Here is an 8,339-nt window from a genome sequence, read left to right on the forward strand (position 1 = left end):
CAACCTCCATGAGGCCAGATCATCCTAAGGTTCTGTCTCTTCAAGTCCCATGTTTCTTTCCCAATTTTTCACTAATTGAGTTGGTCTGAGTGGATCACAGCTTCTTGTTTTTAATGTTCTAAGTGGAGCTTCCTTTAAAAAGAACAGCTTTATTGAGATATAATTCACATACCATACAATTCATCCACTTAAAGCATACAATTCAACCGTTTTTAGTATATGTGTAACCACTACCACAGTCAACTTTAGAACGCTTTGTCACCTCAAAAAGATATCCTATACCTGTTAGCAGGCATTCCCCTTCCCCCCTGTCTCCAACTCCTGGAAACCACTAATCAACTTTCTGTGTCTGTGGATTTGCCTATAATGGACATTTCATGTAATTGGGATTATACTATAAGTGGCTTTGTATGACTGGCTTCTTTCACTTAATGTGATGTTTTCAAGGTGCATCCATGTTGTAGCATGTATTAGTACTTCATTTCTTTTTATTGTGGAATAAATTTTCACTGTACAGATATAGCACATTTAATTTATCTATTCATCAGTTGATAGATACTTGGGTTGTTTTCACCTTTTGGCTGTTTTGATTAATGCTGCTGTAAACATTCATGAACAAGTTTTTGTGTGAATGTATGTTTTCATTTCTTTTGGGTATATACCTAGGATTGGAATTGCTGGGTCATATGATAACTCTATGTTTAACCATGTAAGGAACTGCCAAACTGTTTTCAAAGTGGCTGCACCATTTTACTTTCCCTCCAGCAGTGTATGAGGGTTCTGATTTCTCCACATGCTTGTCAGCACTTGTTATTATCTGGCTTTTTGATTATAGCAATCCCAGTAGAAGTGAAGTGGTATCCCATTGTGGTTTTGATATGCACTCCCCTGAGAACATTTTCATGTGCTTATCTGTCATTTGTATATCTTCTTTAGAGAAATGTCTATTCAGATACTTTGCCCATTTTAAAAATTGGGTTGTCTCTTTATTAATCAGTTTTAAGAGTCGCTTATGGATACTAGATACAAGTTCCCTGTAATTTGAAAATATTTCTCCCATCATGGGGATTGTTTTTCCACTTTCTTGATAGTGTCCTTTAAAGCATAGATGTTTTTTATTTTGATGAAGTTCAATTTATATATTTTGATTGTGTTTCTTATGCTTTGGTGTCATATATGGGATTCTGTTTCTAAACCTAGGGTCATGCGGATTTACCTCCATGTTTTCTTTTAAGTGTTTTATAATTTTAGCTCTTATATTTAGGTCTTTGATACATTTGAGTTAATTTTTGTATATGGTGTGAGGTAAGTGTTCAATCTCATTCTTTTGCATATGTCTATCCAGTTGTCATGGTACCATTTGTTGAAAAGACTATTCTTTCCCATTGAATGACCTTGGAACCCTTGTTGAAAACCAGTTAACCATAGACACATAAGTTCATATCTGGACTCTTAATTCTATTCCATTGATCTATATGTCCATCCTTATGCCAGTACCACATGTTCTTAATTACTATAGCTTTGTAGTAAGTTTTGAAATCAGAAAGTGTGAGACCTCCAACTTTGTTCTTTTTTCAAGAATGTTTTGACTATTCTGGGTCCCTTGCATTTCCATATGGATGTTAGGATCAGCTTACCAATTTCTGCAAATAAGGCAGTGAGGATTTTGATAAGGGTTGCATTGAATTTGTAGATCAATTTGGGAGTAGTGCCATCTTAAAAATATTAAGTCTTCTAATCCACGAACACAGGATGTTTTTATGGGTATTTAGATCTTTAATTTCTTCCAACAAAATTTTGTAGTTTTTAGAGCATGTATAAGTTTTACACTCCTTTTATTAAAGTTATTCTTAAATATTTTATTCTTTTTGATGCTATTGTAAATGCAATTGTTTTCTTAATTTCATTTTCAAATTGTTCATTGCAAGTATGTAGAAATATCGTTTGGGCTTCCCTGGTGGCGCGGTGGTTGAGAATCTGCCTGCTAATTCAGGGGACACGGGTTCGAGCCCTGGTCTGGGAAGATCCCACATGCCGCGGAGCAACTAGGCCCGTGAGCCACAACTACTGAGCCTGCGTGTCTGGAGCCTGTGCTCCGCAACAAGAGAGGCCGCGATAGTGAGAGGCCCGCACACCACGATGAAGAGTGGCCCCCGCTTGCCACAACTAGAGAAAGCCCTTGCACAGAAATGAAGACCCAACACAGCCAAAAATAAATTAATTAATTAATTAAAAAAAAAAGTACAAGTAAAGAAATACCGTTTATTTTTGTATATGGATCTTGTATCCTGCAACCTTACTGAATTTGTTTATTAGTTCTAACAGGTATTTAGTGGATTCCTTAGGATGTTCTATGTATAAGATCCTGTCATCTGTGAATAAAGATGGGTTTACTTCTTTCCATTTTGGATGCCTTTTATTGCTTTTTTATTCCCAAGTACCCAGGCTAGAACCTTTAGTACCATGTTGAATAGAAGTGGTAAGAACAGGTATCTTTGTCTCATAACTGATCTTATGGATGTTAGATGTGGGTATATCTTACATGTCTTCTATATAGTTAATAAAGTTCTTTTGTATTCCTAGTTTGTTGAGTGTTTTTATCATAAAAGGGTGTTATATTTTGTTGAATGCTTTTTTTCTGTATCTACTGAGATGACTATGATTTTCATTTTCTATTCTATTGATATGGTGTATTAATTGTTTTTCAGATATTAAACCATCCTTGCTTTTCTGTGATAAATCACACTTGGCCATGGTGTATAAATCATTTATGTTGCTGAATTTGGTTTGTCAGTGTTTTCTTTTATGGCTTAGCATATGGTTTATACTGGAGAATGTTCCATATGTTCTTGGGAAGAATATATATTCTGTTGTTGGGTGGAATGTTCTATACATGTCTCTTTTCTAGTGTTTTGTTGAGGATGTTTGCATCTTTATTATTATGAGATGCTAGTCTTTAGGTTTCTTTTCCTGTGATATCTTTGTCTGGTTTTGGTATCAGGGTAATACTGGCTTCAAAGAATGAGTTGGAAGGGAACACTCTTGCACTGTTGGTGGGAATGTAAATTGATACAGCCACTATGGAGAACAGTATGGAGGTTCCTTAAAAAACTAAAAATAGAACTACCATATGACCCAGCAATCCCACTACTGGGCATATACCCTGAGAAAACCATAGGTCAAAAAGAGTCATGTACCAAAATGTTCATTGCAGCTCTATTTACAATAGCCAGGACATGGAAGCAACCTAAATGTCCATCGACAGATGAATGGATGAAGAAGATGTGGCACATATATACAATGGAATATTACTCAGCCATAAAAAGAAATGAAATGGAGGTATTTGTAATGAGGTGGATGGAGTTAGAGTCTGTCATACAGAGTGAAGTAAGTCAGAAAGAGAAAAACAAATACAGTATGCTAACACATATATACGGAATCTAAGGGGGAAAAAAAAAAAGGCCATGAAGAACCTAGTGGCAAGACGGGAATAAAGACACAGACCTACTAGAGAATGGACTTGAGGATATGGGGAGGGGGTGGGGTGAGATGTGACAGGGTAAGAGAGTGTCATGGACATATATACACTACCAAATGTAAAATAGATAACTAGTGGGAAGCAGCCGCACAGCACAGGGAGATCAGCTCGGTGCTTTGTGACCACCTAGAGGGGTGGGATGGGGAGGGTGGGAGGGAGGGAGATGCAAGAGGAAAGAGAAATGGGAACATATTGTATATGTATAACTGATTCACTTTGTTATAAAGCAGAAGCTAACACACTATTGTAAGGCAATTATACTTCAATAAAGATGTTTAAAAAAAAAAAAAGAATGAGTTGGGAAATTGGGAAATATTGCTTCTTCTTCTATTTTTTTGGAAGAGTTTCTGAAGAATTGGTATTAGTTCTTCTTTAAATATTTGGTATGATTCACCAATGAATCCATCTGTGCTAATACTTTCTTTGTAGCTGTTTTTTAAAATTGCTAATTCAACTCATGTTATAGATCCATTCTTATTGTCTATTTCTTGTTTAATTAGTTTTGGTGGTCTGTGTCTTTCTAGGAATTTTTCAATTTCATCTGAATTGTCTTATTTATTGACACACAATTGTTCAGAGTATTCCTTTTTAATCATTTGTATTTCTGTAATATCTGTAGGAATGTCTTCTCTTTAGTTTCTGATTTAGTAATTTGAGTCATCTATGGTTTTTTCTTTGTGAATATAGCTATAAGTTTGTCAAGTTTGTTAATCATTTTAAAGAACCAGCTTTTGGTTTCTTTGATTTTCTCTAGTTTCTACTCTCTATTTCATTAATTTGCACTTCATTATTTCTTTCCTTCTGCTTGTTTTACGTTTGTTTATTCCTTTTTTCCAGTGTCTTAAGGTGGAAATTAGATTACTGATTTGAAATATTTCTTCTTTTTTAACATAAGTATTTACAGCTATAAATTTCCCCCTAAACACTGCTTTAACCACATCTTAAGTTTTGGAATGTTTCATCTTCATTTTCATTGATCTCAAAGTATTTTCTAATTTTTCTTTTGAGTTTTTTCTTTGACCAAGTGGTTATTTAGGAGTTTGTTGTTTAGTTTCCACATATTTGTGAGTTCCTGAAATATCTTTCTATTTTTGATTTCTAAATTCAATCCATTGTGGTCAGAGAACATAATTTCTATGATTTCTATCCTTTTAAATGTATTGAGGTTTTTTTTATGACCTACTAAATAGTCTATCCTGGAAATTGCTCCAGGTGCACTTGGGAAGAATGTATATTCTTATCAAAAATCATGGAAGCTAGTAAACAGTGGAATGACATATTTAAAATACTGACAGAAAAAAAGTTGTCACCCAAAACTTCTATACTCAACAAAAATATCCTTCAAAAATGAAGGAGAAATCAAGACATTCCCAGATAAACAAACACTGAGGGAGTTTGTCACTGGTAGACCTGTACTACAAGAAATGCTAATGATAGTAATTCAGGATGAAATTAAAGAACATTAGATAGTAAGTCAAAGCCATATAAAGAAATAAAGAACAAAGGTAAAGGTAGCTATGTAGGTAAACATTAAAGCCAGTATTATTGATTTCTACTTCATAAATCCTCTTTTTTTCTATACAATTTAAAAGGTAAACACATAAAACAATAATTACAAATCTATGTTAATAGGTATACAATGTATAAAGATGTGATTTGTGAAAATAACAACATAAGGAAGATGGGATGGAACTGCATAAGAGCAATATTTTTGTACACTAAAGAAGCTAAGCTGGTACTACTTCAAACTAATTGGTACAAATTTAAGATGTTTATTTATTCTTTAATCAGTGTTGGTAGTTTGTCTGTATCTAGAAATTTGTCTGTTTCATCTAAGTTATCTAATTTGTAGGCAAACAATTTTTCATAGTATTTTCCTATAAGTTTTTTTTTTCTGTAAGGTATAGTAGCAATGTCCCCACTTTCACCTATGATTTTAGAAATTTAGTTCTTTCTCTCTTCTTTGTCTCTCCCTCTCTCTCTTTGGTAAGTATAGGTAAATGTTAGTCAGTTTTAATAATCTCTAAAAAAACAGCTTTTAGTTTCATTGACTGTCTCTATTATCTTTTTATTCTCTATTTTGTTATTCTCAGCTCCATTCTTTATTATTTCTTTCTTTCTGATAATTTTTTGTTTAATTTGCTCTTCTTTTTTTTTACTTCCTTAAGGTATGAAGATAAGTTGCTTATTGAGATTTCTTTTCATTTTTAATGTAGACATTTACAGCTATAAAATTCCGTCTGAGCATGGCTTTCATTTCATCTTATAAGTTTTGGTATATTGTGTTTTTAATTTTAATTTGTATCAGAGTATTTTCTGATTTCCCTTCTGATTTTTTTTCTTTCATTCATTGGCTATTTAATGTATGGTTTTATTTCCACATATTTGGAATTTTCCAATTCTCCTAATGTTATTGATTTTTAGTTTCATTTCTTTGTGTTCAGAGCATATCCTTTGTATGGTTTCAGTCTTTCTGAATTTATTAACACTTGATTTGTGGCCTAACATATGTTCTGTTGTGGAGAATGTCCTATCTGCAACTGGAAGAAAATATGCATTCTGCTGTTGTTGGCTGGAGGATTTGTGTATGTCTGTTAGATCTAGTTGGTTTATAGTGTTGTTTAAATTCTCTATCTCCATAATGATCTTCTATCTGATTGTTCTATCATTATTAAAAGTAGGGTGTTGAGGGACTTCCCTGGTGGCACAGTGGTTAAGAATCCGCCTGCCAATGCAGGGGACACAGATTTGATCCCTGGTCCAGGAAGATCCCACATGCCGCAGAACCCATGTGCCACAACTACTGAGCCTGTGCTCTAGAGCCCATGAGCCACAACTACTGAGCCTGTGTGCCACAACTACTGAAGCCCACACACCTAGAGCCCATGATCCGCAACAAGAGAAGCCACTGCAATGAGAAACCTGCGCACCGCAACGAAGAGTAACCCCTGCTTGCCGCGACTAAAGAAAGCCTGCACACAGCAACAAAGACCTAATGCAGCTATAAATAAATAAATAGATAAATTTATTTTTAAAAAAGCAGGGTATTGAAATCTCCAACTATTATTATAGAATTGTTTATTCTTCCCTTCGATTCTGTCCATTTTTGCTTCATATATTTGGGGATCTGTTGTTGGGTGCATATATGTTCATAATTGTTATATCTTATTGAAAATCTGATTAGAGCAATAACAAGTAAAGAGATTGAATCAGTAATTAAAAACTTTCCAAGCAAGAAAAGCTCAGGACCAAATGGCTCCACTAGTTAATTCTGCCAAACATCTAAAAATAAGTTAACACCAATTCTCAAAATCTTCCTAAAGAAGATGAGAGAACACTTCCTAAGTCATTCTATGAGGCCACCATTACCCTGATACTAAGGATAGACAAATATATCACATTAAAAGAAAGCCACAGATCAATATCACTTGTGGATATAAATCTAAAAATTCTCAACAAAGCACCAGCAAACTGAATTCAGCAGTATATTAGAAGTATTATACACCAGGACCAAGAGTGATTTATGCCAGGAATGCAAGGGTCTTTCAACATTTAAAAATCAATCAATATAATACACCAGCATGGGCACACGCACTCCTGGGTGCACAGAGAACAGGGCATGTGCCATGGAGCAGTGGTTAGCTGAGTTGGGGGTAGGGCCCAGAAACCAGCCAGGTTGGTGGCAGAACCCAGCACTTCAGATCCACCGTGCACAAACCTCGGGAGAGAAGGTGGAAGCAGCTGTAACTCCAAAGGCAGCCCCAGGCTGGCTAAAACTGTTCCTGGTGTGGAAACCGAGGCCCTTGAGTACCCAGGCCCAGCCCAGCCTTGCTCAGGGAGCAGCTTGGCCTGGGGACTGCATGTCACAGCCATCGCAGAATCCAGCCAAGCCACCACCTCTGCCGCCCCCGCCCCAGGGGGGTCAGTCTCCCCTGACCGACATCACCTTCTTGAAGGTGCTCCTCTGGTTGGTCCTGCTGGGACTGTTTGTGGAACTGGAATTTGGCCTGGCCTATTTTGTCCTGTCCCTCTTCTACTGGAGGCATGTGGGGGAAACGAGGCCCTGAGGAGAAGACAGAGGGGGGAAGAGCGGGTACTCCGTGTTCAACCCGGGCTGTGAGGCCATCCAGGGCACCCTGATTGCCCAGCAGCTGGAACGCGAGCTGCACCTGAGACCCCTGCAGGGGAGATAGGACCAGCCCTGCCGTTGGCTGGCCCCCAGGGCCCTCACACCCCTGGGGTGCCGATTTGTGGGTTTGGCTAAGGATAGCTTGCAGGTCAGTTCTGTGACGTCGCAGTTCCACACGCTTTCCCTGATTTCCTGCTGCAGTTTTATATCAGAACTTCTTTTTGGTTTTGGTGAAACTCCCAGAAAGACACTCACTGTGGGTCTGATGCAATTTATAAAAATTACACACTCAAGAAAGGAGACCTATTTGTCTCTTTATTTAAGAGAGGTGATTTTTAGAACAGTAGGAGGGCATTGGGGAGATAACTGTTTAAAATATCCAGCTGTTTGAAGTAATGGTTTGGTACATCAGGACTATATGTTAAAAGTAAATATTCTCTTTAAGTCTTTTTTTTAATTAATTAATTTTTTAAATTGACATATATTTGATTTACAATGTTGTGTTAGTTTCAGGTGTACAACAAAGTGATTCATTTATACATATATATATTCTTTTTCAGATTCTTTTCTTATATAGGTTACTACAAAATATTAAGTATTTTGTAGTTCCTGTGCTATACAGTAGGTCCTTGTTGTTTGTTTTATATATGGTGGTGTGTATCTGCTGATCCC

At 36.4% G+C, this 8,339-nt stretch overlaps 1 pseudogene; it reads left to right on the plus strand.

Moving 5' to 3' along the window:
- Positions 1-7,164: 7,164 nt before the first annotated feature.
- On the plus strand, positions 7,165-7,731 carry LOC103013459 (SAYSvFN domain-containing protein 1-like; annotated as a pseudogene).
- The last annotated feature ends 608 nt before the right edge of the window (positions 7,732-8,339 follow it).

The sequence above is a fragment of the Balaenoptera acutorostrata genome, chromosome X, assembly GCF_949987535.1.
Source record: "Balaenoptera acutorostrata chromosome X, mBalAcu1.1, whole genome shotgun sequence".
Taxonomy (NCBI): Eukaryota; Metazoa; Chordata; class Mammalia; order Artiodactyla; family Balaenopteridae; genus Balaenoptera; species Balaenoptera acutorostrata.